This window comes from Gorilla gorilla, chromosome 19, assembly GCF_029281585.2.
Source record: "Gorilla gorilla gorilla isolate KB3781 chromosome 19, NHGRI_mGorGor1-v2.1_pri, whole genome shotgun sequence".
In the NCBI taxonomy this organism is placed as follows: domain Eukaryota; kingdom Metazoa; phylum Chordata; class Mammalia; order Primates; family Hominidae; genus Gorilla; species Gorilla gorilla.
This window is the reverse complement of record NC_073243.2, coordinates 26,025,102-26,048,744: the sequence shown is the minus strand read 5'-3', so window position 1 is coordinate 26,048,744 and position 23,643 is coordinate 26,025,102. Positions and strand designations below refer to the sequence as shown.

General features: G+C 48.1%; 1 long non-coding RNA gene and 1 pseudogene across 1 annotated transcript; one reads left to right on the top strand and one right to left on the bottom strand.

The window, feature by feature from the left end:
* Positions 1 to 278: 278 nt before the first annotated feature.
* Positions 279 to 16,424, bottom strand: LOC134757587 (uncharacterized). The gene is made up of 4 exons (XR_010131712.1): positions 15,983 to 16,424; positions 14,491 to 14,624; positions 2,486 to 2,663; positions 279 to 1,484 (listed from the first exon to the last, which is right to left on the bottom strand). It is a non-coding gene; the product is annotated as an uncharacterized lncRNA (long non-coding RNA).
* Positions 16,425 to 21,305: 4,881 nt separating this feature from the next.
* Positions 21,306 to 23,375, top strand: LOC109023791 (ubiquitin-ribosomal protein eS31 fusion protein-like; annotated as a pseudogene).
* Positions 23,376 to 23,643: the final 268 nt, after the last annotated feature.

Below are 23,643 nucleotides of genomic sequence, written 5' to 3'. Positions count from 1 at the left end.
AGAATCTTAATATCTGTGAGCAGGGAGGCAGCTAGCCTATGCAGTACCCCTGTAGGAAAAAGGAAATGGTGCTCTCCGGGCAAGACCACTTACAAAAAGGCACCTCTTCAGGCTAACACAGCCCTTAGCTCTGGACCAAGTGAGCCCAGAGCCTATGCTGAGCAACAACCTGGGTGGGCAGCCCTGTGTGTGAGCATAATGGGCTGTACTGGAAACAATGAGTTCAGGATATTCCAGTTACTATGGCTGCATAACAAACTATGCCAAAACTCAGTGGCTTAAAACAATAACATCATTTATTTTGCTCAGAAATCTGCAGATTGGACAGGGCTCAGCAGGGATAGGTTGTCTGTGCTCACTCAGCATAAGCTGGGACAGCTTGCAGGCTGAGGCCTGAAGTCATGTGAAGGCTCTCTCTCTCACGCATCTGGTGGTTGATGCTGGCTGATGGCTGAGATTCAAGCTGGCGTGCCTGCCAGAGCACTCACAGATGCTTCTCCATGTCACCTGGGCTTCCTTCCAACATGGCAGCTGGTGTTCCATAGGTAAGTGGCTCAAAATAGAAAGAGCCAGGTGGAAGCTGTGTTGCCTTTTAGGATTTGTCTTGGAAGTCACATGATATCTTTCTTGCCATAGTCTAACCATTGAGGCAGTCTTAAGGGGAAGGGAAATAGACTCCACCTTTAAACTAGAGTGACCGGCTCTAGAAGCACATATGGGACTGGAAGTACTGTTGCAGGCACTTTCTGGGAAATATAATCTGCCACAAGGAGGAGGCGATGTGATTACCTGTCTGGCAGGGGCCTGGGTGCACATATGAAGGGGCAACTACTGCCTCAAACCACCCCACAAAGCCAGGTTCCTGAGAGACCAGTATTCTGATACTCCATGTTTTCCTATAGGTGATCAGTGCAGGGTGCCAGAGCCCCACCAAAGCAATCAGTACTAAGGGGTCTCTCCTTTCCTATGGACAGGAGGGGAGGGCTTTGAGTCTCTAGCAGTCCCCTGACATATAATAGATGCATCCTGATACCTCCACAGTTATTCCGAAAGTGTGGGGTTTGGAGATAGCCCAAATTGGGTTCAAATCCCCTTCTGCTGCTGTGTGCCTTTGGGAAAGCTACTTGACTACCCTGAGCCTATTTCCTTAGCCTATAAAATGTGGAAGATACAGAAGTGTCGTGAGGATGAAATAATATATTCTGCATATACAGTGTCTTGCATCAGAGCCCTGATGAGGCCAGGTATGGCACTGAGAATGGTGCTGTTGGGGGGACGTCTGCAGAGAGGGAAACTGGTACCACCTGGGTATACAGCTGTCACAGTGGTCCGTCCAGATTCAGTCCTGAAAACTTCTGCTCCTTTCACACCACACCCTGGCCACACTTGCACCATATCCAAGGAGCAGCTCACCCAGATGCAGCGTCCCTGGACAAGGAGCTCTCTGTTCCAGAAGTTTCTCCTCTGCAGTAGCCCCACAGGAGCTGAGGAGACCAACAGGATTAGGTTAATGAGGTCCTGGCCAGGGTAGCCTTCCTGTTTCTTAGGTGCTTGCTTATTCCAGCCGGTGATTAAGAGGCAGGCCCTGCAGGGTGCAGGTTCATTCCTTCCCATGTAATTGAATCTCCTCCCAACGGCCAGCTAAGGCATGGAGAGGTTAACTACATTTCCTAAGATCATGAAGCCAGCCAGGCTGCCATCTGAGCTCCTTGGGGACAGTTCCCAGATACTGGGAAGTATGAGACCCTTTGAAAGTGTGCTTGATTAGAAAGCTACTTCTGCCAATTGGTGGCCCACGCAGCAGCTGCTCTGAGCATAAACCACAGATGAAACCTCAGCCGCTTCTCCCCAGCATCACCCAGTGCTGTCCATAGCAGAGGCCTCAAGCTCAAAGTGCAGGACTTGGTGTCCTCACTGACAGGGGCTATGGGAATAAACTTGGAGGTGGGAGTGGCCTGGGGAGGGCGCCTCAGCTGAGGAGCACAGGCAAGAAGGGTGGGGAGGCAGCATGACTAGGTGGTAAAGCGCAGGACTCTAGAATCCAAACTCTGCCATTTACTAGCTCAGTGACATTGGGCAAGTAGTAACTGCTGTGCCTCAGCTCCCTCATCTGTAAAATGAGGATAATAAAATTACTTATCTCATAGGTTTGTGGTAAATGTTTAAAAAGTAATTGACATAAAGCCCCGGCCAGGTGTTTGCTGCTGGACTCCTCTCTTGGTTCCTGGATTCCCAGAAGCTTTGCCATTGCAATGATCCACAAGAATCCAGGTTGCACTTCATCCCTTTCTCAGAACTGAGCGGACGGCAGGAGCATTAGTTGCTCGTGTCTGGGACTCCATGGAACGTGTGATAAGCACTTACTATGCTCCAGATACTCAGCTAGGTGTTGACTTACAAAGTCTAATGTACATTTCATGATATTCAAGGCAAGTGAACATTATACAGGAATAGGCTCAGACACTTGGGGAGGTAAGGACCTTACCCAGGGCCTCACACCTACAGCCAGCGAGTGAAGGGGCTGACATTTGAACCCAAGTCTTTGGGACTCCCGTGTTCATGTTCTTGCCTATAATTGATGGTGGTCATATGTTCCAGGAGAGAATCGATAGGAGAGTAGTCTGAAGAGGTTTTATTCCTCTTTGTCAAGGGAGCACAGGTGCCTTAAGAAAGGAAGAACAGCATATACTATTAACGTGTAATTTATGTCTGCATTGCTTTGCTTTATTTCTTATTCAGCATTGACCCAAGAGTCTGCATATTCCGCATAGCACTGTCTGCATCACTCTGTCTGTGGTAGACAATAAATTTCCAGGAGGATCTGATATATTAGGGCAAGCTGTCTTTAACAAATGAAGATCTGGTTTGCAACGAGAAAAACACAAAAAGCAAAAGGGACTTGCTGATTCCACTAATAGTTAACGCAAGTTTTCTTGATCTCAGCTCTACTGATGTTCTAGGCCAGATAATTCTTTGTTGTGAGTGACTATGCATTATAGGATATGTAGCAGCACCCCTGGCCTGTAGCTACTGGATGCCAGTAACACACACCCCTCCCTCCTCACTGCTAGTTATGACAACCAAAAATGTCTCTACACATTGCCCAACACCTACTTAGGGGCAATGGTGGTTGAGAGCCACTGTGCTAAATTTTAACAATATAAGTACAAGCCATTGCAATCAGATAAGAAAATGAAATACATACATACATATATATATAAAAGCCAGGAGAGGTGGCTCACGCCTGTAATCCTAACACTTTGGGAGGCCAAGGCGGGTGGATCACCAGTGGTTGGGGGTTCAAGACCAGCCTGGCCAACATGGTGAAACCCCTTCTCTACTAAAAATACAAAAATTAGCTGGGCGTGGTGGTACGTGCCTGTAATCCCAGCTACTCGGGAGGCTGAGGCAGGAGAATCGCTTGAACCTGGGAGGTGGAGATTGCAGTGAGCAGAGATCACACCACTGAACTCCAGCCTGGGCAACACAGCGAGACTCTGTCTCCAAAAAAAAAAAAAAAAAAAAGGAAAATGAAATAAAATTAGTTCACTTCCTTATATGACATAACAAATTGAATTTCAGACGAATCAAATAATTTAAGGCTTTGGCTGGGTGTGGTGGCTCACACCTGTGATCCCAGCACTTTGGGACGCCAAGGCAGGAGGATTGTTTCAGCCCCAGGGGTTCGAGATCAGCCAGGGCAACAATGTGAGACCCCATCTCTATTTGTAATATATTCATTTTTAAACTAACTAACTAAATAAATAAATAAATATTTAAGGTTTAAAAATAATCAAAAATGTAAAAGATATAGGTGAGTGTTTATCTGGCCCCATGGTCTTAAAAATTAGAACATCTGTAAATCAAAAACACCATAAATAAAAGATAAAATTCAATATGACATATTCTATATGACACATAACATATATGAATATCTGACAGTCTACATTCATATAAAGGATTAATAATCCTACATTATAAATAACTTTTACAAACAGATCATAAAAACCACTGCTCTAATAGGGGAAAAATAAAATGCAAAGAGTATGAACTGGTTATGTGTAAAAGAAGAAAAGCAAGTAGACATTTTGTCTGATTTTTTAATAATCAAAAAAATGCAAATTGAAACAATTGCAATGTACCCCTGCATAGACAATTGGAAAAAAAATGATTTTAAATAGTAATATCTCGATGCAGGAAAAATGTGCAGAATCTGGCACTGCAGATGTGAATTTATGCAGTTTCACCTTTGCAAAGGAGAGTTTGGAGTTAAAATGGGCACATATTTTAACAAAAACATTTCACTTCTATAAATTTATCAGAAAAATATCATGAAAGTGTTCCAAATGTATCATCAAGACTCCTTATCACAGCAGGATGCCACCTGGTGCATTAATGATGCTACATCCATAAAGGTAAATCCTGGCCAGACGCGGTTGCTCATGCCTGTAATCCCAGCATTTTGGGAGGCTGAGGTGGGCGGATCACCTGAGATCGGGAGTTCAAGACCAGCCTGACCAACATGGAAAAACCCCGTCTCTATTAAAAATACAAAATTAGCCAGGCGTGGTGGCACATGCCTGTAATCCCAGCTACTCGGGAGGCTGAGGCAGGAGAATCCCTTGAACCCAGGAGGCAGAGGTTGCGGTGAGCCGAGATCACGCCATTGCACTTCAGCATGGGCAACAAGAGCAAAACTCTATCTCAAATAAAAAGGTAAATCCTATGCAGTCTGTTAAAGGGCTATGTAGACAGTGTTTTGCAAACTGGCCTTTTCTGAGTCCAAGTGGATCCCTGAGGTGTTTCAGTGGTTATGTGTCGTGGGAGGGTGGCCAGGGGACAAGAGCACACGAGACTGGCAGCTTTGCACTCGCATTTCAACCAATCCAGCTCAACTTTTGTCTATTTCACCTATTAGGCTTCTGGAAAAGCTCCCTGAGTGCATTCCACAGCCAAAAAGGGCTTGCAAAACTCTGCTATAGCATAGTGTAATTGTGGGAAGAGCATGAGTTTGGAGTCAAACAGATCTAACTATCATCCTAGTTCTGCCACTAAATTGGCTGTGTGACCCTAAGCAGTGTATTCTCTCCCTCTGTGAAATAGGAATAGCGATGGTTTCTATCTTATCGTTACTGTTGTGAGAACTGAGATAATATAATAAGTGCACAGTTTTTTGCACAAAAAGCAACAGTGAAGGTTATTTGTGATGATTATTTGCAATAAAATGAAATGCAAAAATGTTCACAGAGACACTTAACAGGGATTATACACAGCATAGTAATATGTGTGGAAAGGTATACACGGATCGTGCGTGAGAGAGAATGTATATATAAAAGCTAGCATTCATTTTTGCTGGGAGGTTGACTTATCAGTGCTTCAGAGATAACTTTTTGCTTCCTCTCCCAGAAAGTACAGACCCTGCATCTCTGTATCTGCAGGGGAGGTCATCTGATATTAACCCACATTCCTTTTCGCTACGTCCCCACAGTCAGACAGAGCCAGACTTTACCTCTAGCCTACAAAAGAGGTAGGAGTTATATCATCTTCAGCACTCATTTTGTCTGCTAATGCTGGACATTGAGGAGATGATATATTCATGTCAATATGATATATTTGGGGATTGCTTAAACCCAACAGAGAATTTCTCATGGGAGCTGATGGAAGGATGCTGTACATCACAGGATGCCAGCGTCCCCTAAGCCCTGAAGACAAGTATCTCCAAAATGGGGTGGGGACAAGATGGCCAAATGTGCCAGTCACTGTTTCTGTCACCTTTGATAGAAATGCTTTTGCTTATTATGGGATGTCCTTGATATTATGATAGGAAAGGACAGAATAAGAAAGGAATTTTAGAATGTGAGAAAAGGCATGGCCCATATAAAACGATCTCAGTGCGGTAGCTCAAACCTGTAATCCTAGCACTTTGGGAAGCCAAGGTGAGCGGATCATTTGAGGCCAGGAGTTCAAGACCAGCCTGGCCAACATGGCGAAACCCCATCTCTATAAAAATACAAAAAAAAAAAAGCTGGTGTGGTGGCAGGTGCCTGTAATCCCAGCTACTCAGGAGGCTGAGGCAGGAGAATCGCTTGAACCTGGGAGGCAGAGGTTGCAGTGAGCAGAGATCGTGTCACTGCACTCCAGCCTGGACGACAGAGCGAGACTCCATCTCAAACAAAAACAAAAACAAAAAACGATCTCAGTTTTATATGAGGCTACATTATCTGGCAGCCATCAGGAGGTCAATGAAATGTCCTAAGAATCTTCAAATCAGACTGACCCCGTCCTTTCCATGCCAGGAATACCACAACTACTGATAGGAGTATGGATGAGTGCGTTTTGCGGAGAATTCAAGGGTTGAAAGGATCCAGGTCAGGTGTCCAGGCCTGGTGCAGAACTGTCCAACAGAACTCTCTGGGAGGGGGACATGTTCTATATCTGTGCTATCCCACAGGGCAGCCACTAACCACATGCAGCCAGTGAGCACTTGAATGCAGCTCATGGAACTTGATGAATTTTTTGCTGTTTTTCATGTTAATGATATATATTTAAGAAGCTGTATGTAGCTCGTGACTACCTTATTGGGCAGCTGAACATAGTGGTTAAGAACACTTTCTGGATCCAGATTGCCTGGGTCTGAATGGCAGCTACGCTCACACTTACTTTGGGTAACTTATTTAACTTCTCTGTGCCTCAGTTTTCCCAATCCTTAAAATGGGAATAATACTAGTCCCTAGGCTTCTTCCCTGAATCACATGAGTTTCCACACACACTGTGCTCGTAACAGCTCATAGGAAGCCTTCTCTATGCTGTTATGTGGATTTTCTCTATTTGCCCCTCCTGATCCACTCTCCACTCCTCTCTGCTCCATGCTCCAGTAGGTTAGCCTTTATGGACCACATCAATGGCGCCCATTCCCTTGGACTTGCAGCTGGCTGGAACCATTAAGAAGCACTGACAGGAAACTGAAGGCAGGAGGGAGGAGAAAGAGGTTGGGGTATTTACTCCCCGTTCCCTCCCTGCTGGGTCCCAGTGGTGTACCTCTCCACTCAAGGCCCCAGCCCCAGCCAGGCAGCCCTCTCCTCCAACAGTCCTCTCCAGATTCCAGTTCCAGCTCCATCTCCTCACCCCTGGAGCCTAGAAGTGGTAGGGATTGGCTCCTAGTTATTGTCAGTCCTGGTGCTTCCTCAAAGCTCTTAACTGCCTTCTCTTCATCCTGTCCACACCCTGGAAAAGAGTTCCTTGACTGGACTCTCTGCAATGGCTCCATTTGAGGGTGCTTTTCACTTTCTGCCAGACCTGACATGGAGTTATTGTTCCGCCACTGTTATCATTTCACCACCCCTCAAACAGCAAGGCAGCCAGTGAGTGTGCAGGGGCCTTAGAGGTGTCCCCAGCACTGGTTGGTTTTCTCTTTCTGATGCACCTTCAAGTCTTATTCACTGATCTCAGCTGGTTGGCTGGGGACCGTTAGACATGGGAGATGATCATCAGTGAGAAGAAAATGTGTTTTCTCCACAAGAATCCCTATCCCCAGAGGACAGTTGGATGCACTTAGTTAGCCAGCCAAAGCCACAGAACATTCTAATTGCTGCATTTCTGAGTTTTACATGGGAATACTGAAAGCTTAAATCCATTTATCCATTTTCTCTGCTCCAGTGGGAACAGGTCTCTACCCCCTCCACAAGCCTGCCTACCTGTCACACCCTTACCCACAGCCATCCTGAGGACAGACGGGATTAAGTATGTCTCCCTAAAGAAGATACACAAGCTGTGACTCTGCCATTAGGCCTCATTGGCTGGAATGACAAAGCCAACGGCCAAGGTTAAGGGTTGGGTTGCCAGGTGCTTGGGGTGGGGCCAAGGGTGCACTTAAATGAGATTGAGATGAAAGCTGGAATGGCAGCCCTGAGCCTTGGGGTGACTTACTCCTGTATCAGCAAAGATTTACCATGTGTAGGTGCTTGTGTATCTGTGGGGTTTTCATACTTGTAAGTGTCAAAGAAAGTCTACTCTGGTACATGTAAGGAGAAAGGTAGTTAACTGAAAGGCTATCAATTGGGTCCCCAAATGGCCACGAACACTGGAGAGCCAGATTCTGAGAATGGGAAGCTGATAGGGAGACTAAGCCAAGCTCATGCCAAAGAGCCAGCCATCCTCCCCCACCGTGTGAGTGCCGGGGTCCCCAGCTCACTGCACCGCAGTTGCTTCTGGGAACTGGACCCTTGCAGATGCCACCACCAAAGCATTCTCCACCTTCTCTGCTGCTTTGGGTCACCAGCTCCTGATTCAAAGTCTTGGGTTAGTGAGACTGCTTGACTGAGACAAGGCCACATGTCCATGTCCCCTGTGCCAGGGAACTGGGCAAGCAGAATTTTTCAGATGCTATGGAGAAATGGGTTTTGTCTCCCATCAAGATGCTATGGCAGGGTTAGATACGCATGGTCGCACACACCTGTGGTCCCAGCTACTCAGGAGGCTGAGGCAGGAGGATCGCTTGGGTTCAAGAGTGCAAGGCTGCAGTGAGCTATGACTGTGCCACTGCATTCCAGGCTGGGTGACACAGCAAGACTCTGTCTCTAAAAAAAAAATAAATAGGCCTGGTGTGGTGGCTCATACCTGTAATCCCAGCACTTTGGGAGGCTGAGGCAGGTGGATCATCTGAGGTCAGGAGTTTGAGAACAACCTGGCCAACATGGTGAAATCCCATCTCTACTAAAAATAAAAAAACTAGCCAGGCGTGGTGGTGGGCGCCTGTAATCCCAGCTACTCAGGAGGCTGAGGCAGGAGAATTGCTTGAACCCAGGAGGCAGAGGTTGCCGTGAGCTGAGATCTCGCCATTGCACTCCAGCCCGGGCGACAGAGCAAGACTATGTCAAAAAAAAAATAAATAAATAAATAAATAAGTAATAATTTTAAAATTAAAAAGTAAAACAAAAAAAGATGATATCGCAGGGAATTCCTCTAAAATAGGACAGGGGTGAGCTGCTGGAGAGCCATTACAACAGCATATGCGTGGATAAACAGTATAGCCAGTAGCGTGAAGGAACTGACACTCTAGACCAGTAAGTCTCCAATGTTAACGTGCACGTGGATAAGATCACCTGGGCTACCAGGAGAGGTGGCTCACACCTGTAATCCCAGCACTTTGTGAGGCCAAGGCAGGCAGATCACGAGGTCAGGAGTTTGAGACCAGCCTGACCAACATGGTGAAATCCGGTCTCTACTAAAAATACAAAACTTAGCCAGGTGTGGTGGCACGCACTTGTAATCCCAGCAACTCAGGAGGCTGAGGCAGGAGAATTGCTTGAGCCTGGGAGGCGGAGGCTGCAGTGAGCCAAGACTGTGCCATTGCACTCCAGCCTGGGTGACAGAGCAAGACTCTGTCTCAAAAAAAAAAAAAAAAAAAAAGAGAGAGATCACCTGGGTTAGTTCAGTAGATGTCCAGATTCACCGCCCCACCTCAATAGGCCTATGGCAGGGTCTGGGAATATAAATGACGCTGAGACAGGTGGTTCCCGACTCAGGGTCCTCTGAGAGTACAGAGGAGACTCTAACCTATTCCAAGGAGATAAGCTGAGTCTTGAAGAAGAAAGTAGGGGGCAGGGGGTGGTGGTGAAGGGGAAGAGGACAATTTGGGCAGATGGAATGGGGTGAGCAAAGGCACCAGCATGAGACCCAGCATAGGGTACATAAAGGAATTCAAAGAAACAGAAACTTATAAGAAACTGAAACGGCAAGAATGGGTAAGGTCTGGGAGGTGGGTAAGGTCTGGGAGGCGGGTAGGGGCTGGGTTACCAAGGAACCTTTGATACCATTCCAAAGGAGTTTGGCTTTATCCTTTAAACCAATATTTTACACACAGATTGTGACCCTCTATGGGTAACATGAAATCAGTGTACTGGGTCCTTGGCCATCAGGTTTTAAAAGTGATACAGCATATAAACTTAAACTCAGGTCAGTTTTTATTTGTTTGTTTTGAGGCGGTCTCACTCCAACACCCAGGCTGTGCAATGTCACCATCACAGCTAAGTGTAGCCTCGACCTCCCAAGCTCAAGCGATCCTCCCACCTCAGCCTCCCCAGTAGCTGGTATTACAGGTACACACCATCACACCCAGCTAATTTTTGTAGTTTTTGTAGAGATGGGGTTTCACCATATTGCCCAGGCTGGTCTTGAACTCCTGGGCTCAAGCAATCCTCCCGCCTCAGCCTCCCAAAGTGCTTAGATTACAGGCATAAGCCACCACACTTGGCCTCAGGTCAGTACTGATTCTTCTAAATGTTACTTCTGTTATACAAATAAGTGTACTGTAAAATCAGTTGCAATGTAAAATAAATTTCTTTCATTGGTCAGGGTCACAAATCTGTGAGCTTCTCTGTGCTCTTCCCATACCTGTCCTTTTTGATTAATTTAGCCAAAGCCATTTTCTTACCACCAAAAAAAAAAACAAAACAAACAAAAACAAAAACAAAAAAAAGCCATTTGCTTATTGCCCGGACTAGTGAAAAACCCTGATTGGTAAGCAACGCCCACTCTGTTGACCTTGTGCCTCTGGGTGGTGATTAATGAGCTCAAGTTTCGAAGTGCCCTGCAACTATTTAGTGCTGGACAGGTGTAAAGAATTAGAACCAGACAACATTGCCATCTCCCTTAAGTCCTTAGGATGCCATTTATTCATTGGCTCACTCAGAAAATACTTACTGTGAACTTCCAGGGAGGCACTGTGGTGCTAAATTTGGCTATAAAGAGTACAGAGATGAATACTGCATGGTTCTGAAACCATGCACACGCACAACTGTGATCCACAGTCAACCGCAATCTATGATCCCCCTTCACAGATGAGGGAGCATTTGCGTGGATGTGAAAAAGTCAAGGTGGGATTTGGATTGAGATGGACCAGGAGATAGGAGGAGGACAGTGACCAGGCAGAGGGGACAGGCATGAGCAATGTCCCAGAAGAGGCACCCTTGCTAGACTACTCAGTTGCTGCAAACAGCCTGCCATGCATTCCTCGCGCTCTGGACAAGAGAAGCGGGGTGGGGCCAGCTGAGGCCTCCTTGATGGGGGCAGAGGCTTAGCTCAAGGAGGTATGACAATCAGGGCACAGACTTGAGCTGATACATAGCCGGAGCACTTAGGAAGGAATCTGGGGGGCTTAAGAGCTGTCCCATTAAAGGGAGGGGAACAGAGTAGACTTGTGACTCAAAAATAGGTATTGAATGTCTTGTCTTCAAAGCCCTCTCAAACCACACCAGCAGGGCTGGGTTAGAGCCTCCTCTGTGTCACCCCTGTGCTTCCCCAAGGGCAATCATCCCTTCCTTGCTTGTTTTCCCCAAACTCTGAAAATCCAAGAGGACAAGAATAGTATCTTGTTCACTGTGCCTTTTACATGGTGCCTTGGATTCAGCAGATGCTCCATAAATGTCGAATGAATGAATGAACCAGCCCAACGTCCCTCTTCCCCAGTCCTCCCCTTGACATATCAGACCCAAATGCTATGTACACTTCCACTCTGCCTCAGAATCTACCCCCTTGGTTCCTTCTCCCTGGGGCTGTGTGCAGAGCTCTTGTTTACCCTGTAGATAAGCAGAGCCCAGGTCTGGTCAAAGGGAGGTGACCACATGGCCGTGAACCAGGCAGTGGTGGAAAATCCCAGCCTGGCCCCAGGCTGCCGGGCCCAATGCCACCCCCAACCCCCTTCCCAGCACACAGAGGAAACTCCTGGGGATAGAAGACCCCCTTTATTTAGCTTTAGCCTGGAGGACTACCCTTCCTTTGGATGGAAGAGAGTGGGTGGGCCCACCTGCCCTGGTCCTTCTACCACATCACATTCTACCAGACCCCTTCAGGGTCTGAAAAGGGGTCGGCAGACTTTTTCTGAAAACAGCCAGATAGTGAATGTCTCAGACTTTGCAGACCAGATGGCCTCTGTCGCAACTACTCAGTTCCACCCTTGTAGCAAGAAAGCAGCAGAAAGAAGATGACAATGAATGGGTGGGGCTGTGTGTTCCAGTGAGCCCTTATTTATAAAAACAGGTGGCTGGCCTGATTTGGCTTGAGGACAGTAATTTAGAACTTGGCCTTGCCAAGTCCCCACAGAGTCCACTCCACCCCCAGGACAAAGAGTTCTAGAGCAGCTGTTCTCAATGTTGGGGTGATTTTGCCCCCATAGGAGATACCTGGCCAGGTTTGGAGATGTTTCTGGTTGTGGCATGTGGAGGAGGGTTACTACTGGCATCTGGTGGGTAGAGGCCAGGGATGCTGCCCAACATCCCACAGTGCACAGGACAGGGCACACAACAAGGAATTATCCAGCCCAGCATGTCCATAGTGCCTGGGTTGAAACACACTTTTCTAAAGCAGTGGCTCTCAGAGTGGGTCATTATCATCTGGGAAATTGTTAGAATTGCAAATCATCTACTCCTCCCCTGCACTGAATAGGAAACCCTGGGGGTGGGGCACAGCAATGTGTGTTTTGACAGGCCTTCCAGGTGACTCTGATGCTTGCTAAAGCTTGAGAACATTGCTGAAAGAGACCAAGGGGGCCGAAGGAGAGGCAGGGAAGGAAGGCAGGACTGGCAAACTCAGAACCCCCACCATATACCAGGTTCTGAGCCAGAGAGGGGCCTCCAGGGCAGTGAGACATTGACTATTAGGAGACACAGAAAGAAGCCTCAAGGTGGCAGCAGGTGGGGTGGAGGAGCATGGAGGGGGCCAACCCCAGACACAGGGCCCAGGCGAGGCTCCCAGGATGAGAAGGGCTCAGCTAAGCCTAGAGGACAGCAGTCTGGGTAGGGAGAACAAGGTGATATAGAAAGGCAGGGAAACCCGAGAGAGAGACAGAGAGAGAGAGAGAAAGAGAGAGAGAGGAAGGGAAAGAGGGAGAAGAAAGGAAAAAGAGGGGGGATGGGGACAGAGAAAGGGAGAGAGAGAGAAAGAAAAGGGGTAGAGAGGAAGAGAGAGAAAGGGAGAGAGAGAGGGAGAAAGGGGAGAGGGAGAGAGAGGAGGAGGAAGGGTAAGAGAGAAGGAGGGAGAAAGGAAAAAAGAGAGAGGGTGAGAAGAAGAGAAAGGGAGGGAGAAAGAGAGGAAGGGGGAGAGGATAGAGAGGAAGAGAGAAAGGGAGAGAGGGAGGGAAAGGAAGAGGGGGAAAAGAGAAGGAGGAAGAGAAAGAGACAGAGGAGGAGGGAGTAGAGAGGGAGAGAGAAAAAGGGAGAGGGGGAGGGAGGGAGAGTGGGGGAGAGAGGGAGAGAGCCCTCTGGGAAACTGTAAGATGATCAGCAGCCTCTAAGAGGCAGGGTTGCGGGGTGGGAGGTGCAGTGAAGCCAGACAGAGTGACAACGGCCAGGACAGAGGGGCCCTGTTGTTGGCCAAGCAGCCCACAATGGTTCTCAGCCCCTACTCAACCCATGAATCACCCGGGGAGCTTTAAAAAAAGTAGCCAATGCCCTAGTCTCATTGAAGATCTGCTGAGTCAGAAAGGCGACTGGGAGACCCGCAGGGCGGCATTCAGATGTTCTTAAAGCTCCCAGGTAATTCTTCTGGGCTGCCAGGGTGGAGAGCGCCTGAGCTGTAGCTGAGGGAAGAGGGGAGACATTCGCTCTATTTCCTTTGATTCCTGAGGCACTCCATTTTATAAATAAGAAAATCAAGGCTCAGAGAAACTAAGTGACCTTTGCAAAATCACAGAGCAAGTCGGTGATGGGACCAAGATCTCAGAGACGCAAGACACAAAGATCCCGCGGCAGGCAGGAAGAGCCCAGCAGAGCTCCTTTATCCAGCTAGGGGAGGGGCTTAGTGACACTGCGGTGTTGGACAGCAGAAAGATGATGGAGGAAGGCTCAGAGGATCTTGACTTACATCCAACCAAGGAGTGAACAGCATGGGCTTGCAGAGGCCTGGGCTTCCCAGTCAGTGGCCTTTCGGGACTCCTCTCCCCAGTGGCACAAAATGGGCTCTGCATCCACTCCTTCCCCCAAGCCTCTCTCTACAGGCTGGACCCAGGCACGCTTCACTTTTTGGTGAGGTAGGTTGTTTTGCTATGACAAATGCTTCCCTGGATGATGACAGCTAAGGGGCTGTTGGAAGCTCTTTGCGGTTTGCAAAGCGATTTCATTCAATATTAAGAGGCCTCCCGTGTGCTGGCTCTGGGCTCAGATGTGGATTATACAGGTGGTCAGTTTTCCAGTGTAAGAGATGAGAATGTAATGAGATAACAATGCGAGCAAGGGTAGCCCCAGGTGTTCCAAAGGGTACCAGTAGATGAGGAAGAGGAGCCAGCTTTCTGAGTGCACGCAGACTCAGAAAGATGATGGGAGGAGGGACAGCTTGAGAAAGGAAGAGCAGGGCCCTCAGATGGAAGAGGAGGAAGGGGAAGAAAGGCCTTTTGCATAGTCTTATTTACTTCTCACAACAATCCTGAAATGTAGGGCTGACTATTGTCTCTGTTTTATGGCTGAGAAAACTGAGGCTCAGAGAGGTTATGTAACTTACCCGAGGTCACACAGCAAGGACCTGGCAAAGCTGAGACTCAGGCTCCTCAGGAAGAATCCCATGCCCTCTGCTGGCAGCACGGAAGTGACTAGAAGTCAGAAGGGGACTTGGAGCATGGCTTTTACCTTAGGGGCCTGCAGAAAAGCAGATAGCCATCCAGTTACTGCAGTAGCCAGAATATCTCCAGCATCCTTCTCCACACCTCCCTTCCCCATCTTAAATTTTATAATTTCTCCCTCAGAGGAAAATCAGCCAACTGAGGCAATTATTCTAAGTTTCAAATAGACATAACAATGGGAGGTGAGAATTCTTTTTTTTTTTTCTTTCTTTCTTTGAGACGGAGTCTCACTCTATCACCCAGGCTGGAGTGCAGTGGCCTGATCTTGGCTCACTGCAAGCTCTGCCTCCTGGGTTCATGCCATTCTCCTGCCTCAGCCTCCCACGTAGCTGGGACTACAGGCGCCCGCCATCACGCCTAGCTAATTTTTTGTTATTTTGTTTAGTAGAGATGGGGTTTCACCATGTTAGCCAGGATGGTCTCGATCTCCTGACCTCGTGATCCGCCCGCCCTGGCCTCCCAAAGTGCTGAGATTACAGGCATGAGCCACTGCGCCCAGCCGAGAATTCTCGTATAAGTCTTTTCTTCGTGAGGGACTTCACAGGGGACTCCAAGATAACCACTCCTGTTCTTCTCCCCAGCCCTTGCCTGCCCCTGCTGATATTTTAAACTGGAAAATACTTCTGATTTGAATATTCTCCCTGTGTAAATTTTCTTCCCTGGCATACTTTCTGCTAGATTTCAAGAGGGAACTAAAGATGTGTATCTTTGCAATTTAATTAAAATGTTTTTGCTCACTGGTTAATAAAGACAAGCTTCACCACGGCTCACACCTTTTTCTGTGCACTTTCCCAGCCATTTGAAGCATCCCCTCAATGGATAACTGGGCTGGGCAGTTATCCAAGAGAGTGGGGGACCTGTGCAGCCAGATATGCAGTGGCCAGAGCCCCCCAGCTGCCTGAATGATGTCAGTACAGGACTCCCTAGTTGGGACCCAAATTAACCAGAAAGGAGGACATGTCGGGTGCATTAGATGAGCAAATAGTGCAAATGTCATTCGCTCTCTACACAGAAGAAAATTGCCCAAGTAGCTGATGGTTCCCTTAATGGGTGGCTTTGAGATCATGGGAGAGAAAAATGGAAACAGTGAGCAGCCACTGTCTCCCAGGCAGCCCTTCCTGGCCAGCCCCTCGGGGAAAAAAGCACAGACTCCTGGAAACAGCCAAAGTGCCAGGATCTGCACAGTTGCCTGGAACAAAGAGGGTCAGAAAGGAGGTCAGTAGTCAGTGTCCCAAAACACATCCCTCCTGGATGATTTTCTTTATCCAAGCTGACTTACACGCCCTCACCCAGCCCCACCCAACCCCACCCAGCCGCAAACCAGCGAGTCCTTTATGTGGTTCTTAGAGTGCAGGTGTTAGGGAGATAGAGCACCTCAAGCGGTCTGAGTGGTCCAGCCAGCCCGAAGTTCAAGTACAGCCTTCACTTCAGACTTGGTTCTTAAGACAGCATATTTTCTAGAAAAGCGGAGGAGGAGGAAACGTGAGGTGAGCAACTAGGAGGCAAGTCAGAGAGTGTTTGGAGGCAGCCAGGTGGGTCCTAACAGAAAAGGGGGGCAAATCCTCGTGTCGTCAAGCCCTCTTTGTCTTCAGCACAGGCAATATATTTGGGGCATGTTCTTCACTTCTCAGAGCTCCACATTCTTCTTCCCAAGCTGTACTGGTGCTAAGGGTCTCCCACACCTGAGCACACAATAAAGGCTGCTCCTCCCTTGCTTCATCCTCCTCCATCACAGGTGCCTGGAAATTTCTCCCGCGTGCTTCTGCTTTACAGAAAATTCATATTAGTCCTTAGCTTTCCTGGGAGTGGATGGCTCTCCCAACCCAATAAAAAACTACTGGAGGCCAGGCGCAGTGGCTCACGCCTGTAATCCCAACACTTTGGGAGGCTGACGTGGGCGGATCACCTGAGGTCAGGAGTTCAAGACCAGCCTGGCCAACATGGTGAAACGCCATCTCTATAAAAATACAAAAATTAGCTGGGCTTGGTGGCGGGCAACCGTAATCCCAGCTACTCTGGAGGCTGAGGCAGGAGAATCGCTTGAACCTGGGAGGTGGAGGTTGCAGTGAGCCGAGACTGTACCACTGCACTCCAGCCTGGGCAACTGAGCGAGACTCTGCCTCAAAACAAAACAAAACAAAAACTACTGGAGGTCAAGGACTGTGTTTTAAATTCCCCACTGTTGCACAGCATATTCAACCCATATCTCAACCAAGTTAATATTCCCAGAGATGTACACATATTAGTGGCTCAACAGATAGACACAGTAGAGATACAAAGTATACCTATTGAATGAATCAGTGAATGAATGAATGAATGTAGCCTCCATGTAGCCTCCTCCCCAGGGTCCTTTCTCTGGGCCTTTGTAGCACAGAGCTCTGAGTAATGGCTCCAGTGGGGTGGGCAGGGGCCAGGCTAAAGTCCTCCAGAGAGAAGGGTCAACAGCACATCCAGGAGCTTCCCAGGGCAAACACTGACACAATGCCCACAGTGAGCACGGAAGACTCTTTTGTCTCATCTGCCCTCTGTCTGTGGTTCATGTGCCCTGGGGCTGCTAGGATGCTGTGCTGTTGCTAGGGAACCACCTCACTGAGCATCCAGGAAAGGAGCACCTACAGTCACCGGGGGTCAGAGGCCCAGTCCTGCTCCCTGCTGCTGAGAGGACCCTGCGGGGATTTGTGATGGGATCAAATGAGCCCTCACCTGGACCATCCCTTGTACTAACTGAGAGCTTTGTCCAGTGCCCAATACAGTTTACGCACCGGATGAAATTAGAAGCCCAGGTTCTCCTGGAAAGAAACAATGGCTGCCAGTCCCTCCCCTCCAGGGAGAGAGAGCAGCGGGTGCTCAGTCCTGTCTAATGAAGAAAGTGATGGCCAGGCCACAGCCTCAGGGAGGCTGGGAAGTGTTGAGTGGTGTTTGTGCCTTGATGTGTAATCACCAAGGGAAATGGATAAATGATTTTTCCCGCTCCCTTTTCTTCTTTAAATATTTTTTTAAGAGACAGAGTCTTGCTCTGTTGCCCAGGCTACAGTGCAGTGGCATGATGATCATGATTCACTGTAGCCTTAACCTCCTGGGTTCAAGCAGTCCTCCCACCTCGGCCTCCCTAGTAGCTGGGACTATAGGCATGAGCCACCACGTCCAGCTAATTTTTTAATTTTTTTGTAGAGATGGGGTCTCACTGTGTTGCCCAGGCTGGTGGTCTTGAACTCCTGGCCTCAAGTGATCCTCCTGCCTCTGCCTCACAAAGTGTTAGGACTGCAGACGTGAGCCACCATGCCCACCCCCCTCTCCCTTTTTAAAACCACTAATTCTCCACCAGGGGTGATTCTGACTCCCCCTCCTCCCCAGGGTCATTTGGCCACATCTGGAAACATTTTTGATTGCCACTCAATGCTGGTAAGATTCTCCAAGTCATGACGAAACGCAAATACCCTTATAAATGATCCCACCACCAGGAATTTGTTTTTTAAATCCTTTCAACAACCTGAAGTGTGGTCATTATTATCCCCATTTTACAAATGAGGAAACTGAGGCACAAAACGCTGAAGGGGCTTGTCGAAGAGCATGGTTGCAGGTTGGGTTCCCGGAGAAGCAGAACCTGAGACAAAGCTCTGCGTACAGGACTGCCAGGAAGAGATGGGAAACATTGAGCTGCGATGCCGTCTTAATGAAGATTTCAGTCAACCCTGAGAGGAATTTTTGAGCTGAGCTGACCCTTTGGAGTTATCTCAAGTTGGGTAGAGGGAACCAGGCCTTTATACCCTGGCTTGGATCAGTCCCTGATCACAGGCTGCCCCTGGAAAGAGGCATGACTTTGGGACGGGCTATTTTTTTCAGGTGAGGTGATCCAGGGCGGACGGCTGAAAGCCACCTCTGGCGGCACTCCCAGAAGCTGGGCAAGTAAGTCCTTCATTCCTGAAGAGGGGTCTGGGTGCATTTCACAGCATCTACCAGTCACCTCACTAATAAGGCCAGAGGTGGAATTGTGTCCAGATCCTCTGCTCACCCCCTTCCCTTTGCCATCAAGTCTCTGTCCTCAGTCTCTGATTTACAAGGGGATCAAGAGGCCCCAGGAAAAGAACTCAAGTAGTCTCCATGACTGGAATTCTAGCTGGACTAGAACTCAACTGCAGGAGTGAGGGCTGCGCAAGACAAGCCCAATTGTAGGGCTTGGGACAGTGCAGCTGCAGGGCCCAGAAAGGAAGAGAACTTGCTCCTGGTCGCAGAATGGAACCACCCTTTATACCCTCAGACCCCATAGTCTGACTTGGCCCCCTACACTCTCTCCCCTTCCAATCCCTACAGACCCTTGCAGGATGGTTCCATATCATTGCTGCAGGACTCAGAACCTAGAATTTACATAATCTTGGGATTTTCGCACTGGAAGTTAGTAATCTCCAGTGTTTTCCCCTGAGGAGGTGAAACCCAGGTGTGCACCGTGTGTTCTCAATAACACGTGAGTAACTCCTCTGGGGACACAAAGCTAGAGGTGCCACTGGAACCCAGGTCTCCCAACTCCAAGGTCCTGGCAGTGGGCACCACGACATGCTGCTGCAGGCAGCAAGACAGAGAGACAGTACTGCTTTACCGGGCACCACCCTGCCCTTTCCTCTCTGTGTCCAGCCCCCGTACTCCGCAAACAGTGCGGAGGTGAAGAGATCCCCTTCGCTCCTGTGCTCTGCTCATTCCTGCTCACTCTCGGGTCTCCTATTCCCTTGGAGGCTTTTTCGGACCCCCTTCCCCAAAGGCTAGGTCAGTTTCCACCCCACTCCTCATTTTATTCTCTCATGACATCCTGTAATAATCCATCACGCATATTACTGTTGTGGTTAGTCAACCACTGCGCAATTGCTTAGTCAATGTCTGTCTCATTAGAACATAAGCTCCCATGACTGTGGGACCAGAGCTGTGTTATCCACCAGTGTGCCCTCTACCACCAAGAATGACTGAACTAATGAAGAGTCCACGCTGTCCTGTATGTTCTCCAATTCTTTCATTTCTTAGCCACGGTTGTCCTGACTTCTTAGACAAATGTCAAATGCCTCAAAGGCACAGAATGAGATTTAATGAGTGTCCCCACCTCCTCAGCACCTAGTCCAATGTCAAGCACAGAGTGGCCAATCGCTGACTGATTGATGATTGCTTGCTGCCTGAACCTCCGGAACTCCCCTGCCGGGAAAGGGAGTGAGGGATTCTTGTGCTTCTCCAAAGACTGAAGGGCAGAGGCCTCAGTAATTTCTGGACTGAGCTTAGGCAGAGAGGAGGTAATTAGCTCAAATCACATTAACATGGTTCTCAGGAAATGGCTGCTGAATTAGACATTCCAGCCACAGCAGCCACCTCTATTTAATAGGACATTAATGCTCATTCTGAGCAATTACTGTATTTGCAATGGTTTCTTAATGTTCAGCTTCTGGAGCCCTGAAAGGAAAGGGCTTTGTGTTTCCAGTAACCAGCTCTCCACCATAAGGCAGAGGAATGAGCTGGGGAAATGCTCCTGGCCAGATCAGGGAGCCAACGCCCCAGACAGTCTGGAGAAGGGGCCAGGGACTCCAGGCTCCTGTGCCTGGCTTCTCTGACCAGCCGATACCCCCAGGGCCTTGCTAAGGGTGGGCCTATACAGGCAGAGGCAGGAAGGTCTCTATGCACAAGCGAGCCTCACTGAACCTTCTCTACTGCTCCCTGCAGTTATGCAGCTGCCTAAAGCCAGTCCCTGCTAAGTGCTCCTAACAGCATCCAGTACCTCTCCCAGGACAATGCTTACCATACTTATCATTTTGATTCTAATAGCATTTCCCCCCTTGATTTTAGAGTAATTAAGGTTCACTGCAAAAATAAAGCAAAGTGTAAAATAAGCCAACAGATCACATCTCTAATGTTTTCCTGTGCATAGGCGCACATAAACGTATGTAAAGACTGGCTTTAAAAAAATGGAGCCAATCCAATCATCCACTCTCTGCTTTGGGACAATGGAGTGACCACTTTGTTTTAATTGCTTACGTAATTGTCTGCCTTTTCCTATGAGACCTAGCCTCAGCATGGGCAGCACCCAGCCAGGCTCACTACTGCTTGTTGGCAGAGTACCTAGCACATGGCAGTCACCCCACAAATGATAGCTGGCTAGATGGTCTGTCAGGTAGGATCCTTTGGGTTGCAAGCAACCCAGTTAAAGCACCCAATTAAAACTGGCTAAAGGAATGTAATAGCTAAAAAATCTTGGATGTTCAGGAATAGTTCTAGCTTCAAATGAGACTTGATCCAGTAACTCAAACCACGTCATCCAGTATCTAATCAACCTTTCCCTCTCTCTCTGTACCTGTCTCCCACTCCATCCTATCTTGTGTGGCTCCTTGGGTTGGCCCAGAACACCCAGGCAGACAAGATCTTGTTCTTACACCACATGGTCCAGATAAGAACCAGCTGTTCTCTCATTAGCCTAAATTGGGCACACGACTTTCTCTGAAGCCATTCCAGTGGCCAATGCAATGGCTAGATCTGGGGTGGGGTCCATCCCACCAAAGCCCCATGGGAGGAACTGGAGAAGTGAAAGGAAAACAGATACTCAGTAGCAACAAAAGACGAAGAGATGGGTGGACACGTAGGCAGGTGGATGGAAGAATGAATCAGTGACTGAGGAGAGCAGCAAGAGAAGCTAGATCATTGCAACGTTCTCTCTCTTGGGAATCTGACCATGACTAGCAGTATGGGAGTGCGGCGGAAGAGGCAGAGAGGCTGCAGGCAGGAGATGGGCAGAAGGGTACAGAAGAGAAGCAGCAGGAGAGGGAGCGAGGAAGCCTCCCCATATCCTACCTGATACACCATCTAGCCAGCTACCATTTGTGGAGTGACTGTCATGTGCTAGGTGCTCTGCCAACAAGCAGTAGTGAGCCTGGCTGGGTGCTGCCCACGCTAAGACTGCACCTCATAGGGAAAGGCAGACAATTACATAAGCAATTAAAACAAAGTGGTCACCCCACTGTCCCAAAACAGATGCATGAGAATGAGTGGACAATGGGCTGTTCCAGCAAGAAGCCACCAGCTCCTGCTTCTGAAGACCGATGGGGACGTGGCTGTTCCACCTGCAGAAGCCACATCGCATGGGGTCCCGCATTCAAGAACCCATTCTCATCCTGTTCTGAGAGTTTTGTTTCCTCTTTTTGCCCATCATTATGCTTATAATAATCACTATGTTCCCTATCCTATTTAATTTGTTTCTTGAGCTATCCAGAGTAATTTTTTCTTCATTCCAACCAAAGGGGCTAACCAAATAAAATGTCCTTATTAATTTGACGAAGCATCAATATTAAAGAATGAAGTGGAGTGACAGAACTAGTTATTGAAGGGAATTTTGACTTCTCCCCTGATTAGCAATTAGCAACAGCTGCTTAATCTAACCTGGGTTTCCCACCCCCGAGTTAAAAGCTAAGAAGGCAGTTACTGAGTGCATTTTCTAAGTGTGTCACGTACATCCACTCATGTAACACTCTCAACCCTAGGAGGTACAACTGCTTCCATCTATCCATTTTACAGACAAAGAAATGCAAATCATATGAGGCATAGCTGGGATTTGAATCCACGGAGTCCAGTTCTAGAATCTGTGTTCTTAGTTACTAGGTTTTCCCAGTCTTTTAGTGTGGACTACCCTTTCTAATGTACCCTCCCTTTGTTGTATTTTCAAACCTCTTTTTTTCTGTCAACCTACTACAAGATCCTGAACGCAGAAAATATTCTGGCTTTTCAATCTGCCATCTGCAGTGGAACCGCCACCAAAATACAGATTTTTTAATAAAAATCTTTAAGGGGAAGACCGTCATCCTCAAGGTCGAACCCTTGGATATGACAGAAAATGTAAAGGCCAAGACCCAGAATAAGAAAGGAATTCCTCTTGATCAGCAAAGGTGGATCTTTGCTGGAAAGCAACTGGAAGAAAAAGATGGATGTACTTTGACTCTTTCTTTCTTCCTTTCTTTGTTCTTTCTTTTCTTTTCTTTTCTTTTCTTTCTCTCTTTCCCCTCCCTCCCTTCCTTCCTTCCTTTCTTCAGAGAGAGTCTTGCTGTGTCACCCAGGTTCCCAGTTTGGAATGCAGTGGCACAATCTTGGCTCACTGAAACCTCCACCTTCTAGGCTCAAGTGATGCTCCCACATCAGCCTCCCAAGTAGCTGGGATTACAGGCACACACCACCATGCCTGGCTGATTTTTGTATTTTTAGTAGAGACAGGGTTTCACCATGTTGCCCCGGCTTGTCTTGAATTCCTGAGCTCAAGCAATCCCCCACCTCGGCCTCCCAAAGTGCTGGGATTACAGGCATGAGCCACCGCGCCCAGCTAATTTTTTTTTATTTGTGGTAGAGACTGGGTTTCATCATCTTGGCCAGGCTCGTCTCGAACTCCTGACCTCGTGATCCACCCGCCTTGGCCTCCCAAAGTGCTGGGATTACAGGCGTGAGCCACCACGCCCAGCTGACTACAACTTTCAAAAAAAAGTCTACTCTTCATCCTGTGGTAAGACTTCATGGTGGTTCTAAGAAAATGAAGAAATCTTACAGCACTCCCAAGAAGAATAAGCAGGAGAGAAAGAAGGTTAACTGGCTGACTTGAAATACTAGAAAATGGATGAGAATGGCCAAATTACTTGCCTTCTTTGGAAATGCCCTTCAGATGATTGTGGCACTGGAGTGTTTATGGCCAGCCACTTGGAGCGAAATTACCGTGGCAAATTGTTGTCTGACTGATTGCTTCAACAAAACACAAGACAAGTAATTGTGTATGAGTTAATAAAAGGCATGAACTAACATTTTTTTAAAAAGTCTGAGCGGAGCTGCTCTGATTAAAGATGGGCGTGAGAGTCACAGCTGCCTCGGCACCTCCCTCCTCCCTCTCAAGGAGCGTGGTTTGAAAATCTCCTGTGTGTGTGTGGACAGAAGCAGGCAGGCTGAGAGTCTGAACTGTAAGATTCCAGGGGGGGTCCCCACTCCACTCGCTCTGGGATCCTGGTAAGCCATGTCACCTCTCAGATTTCAGGGTAACC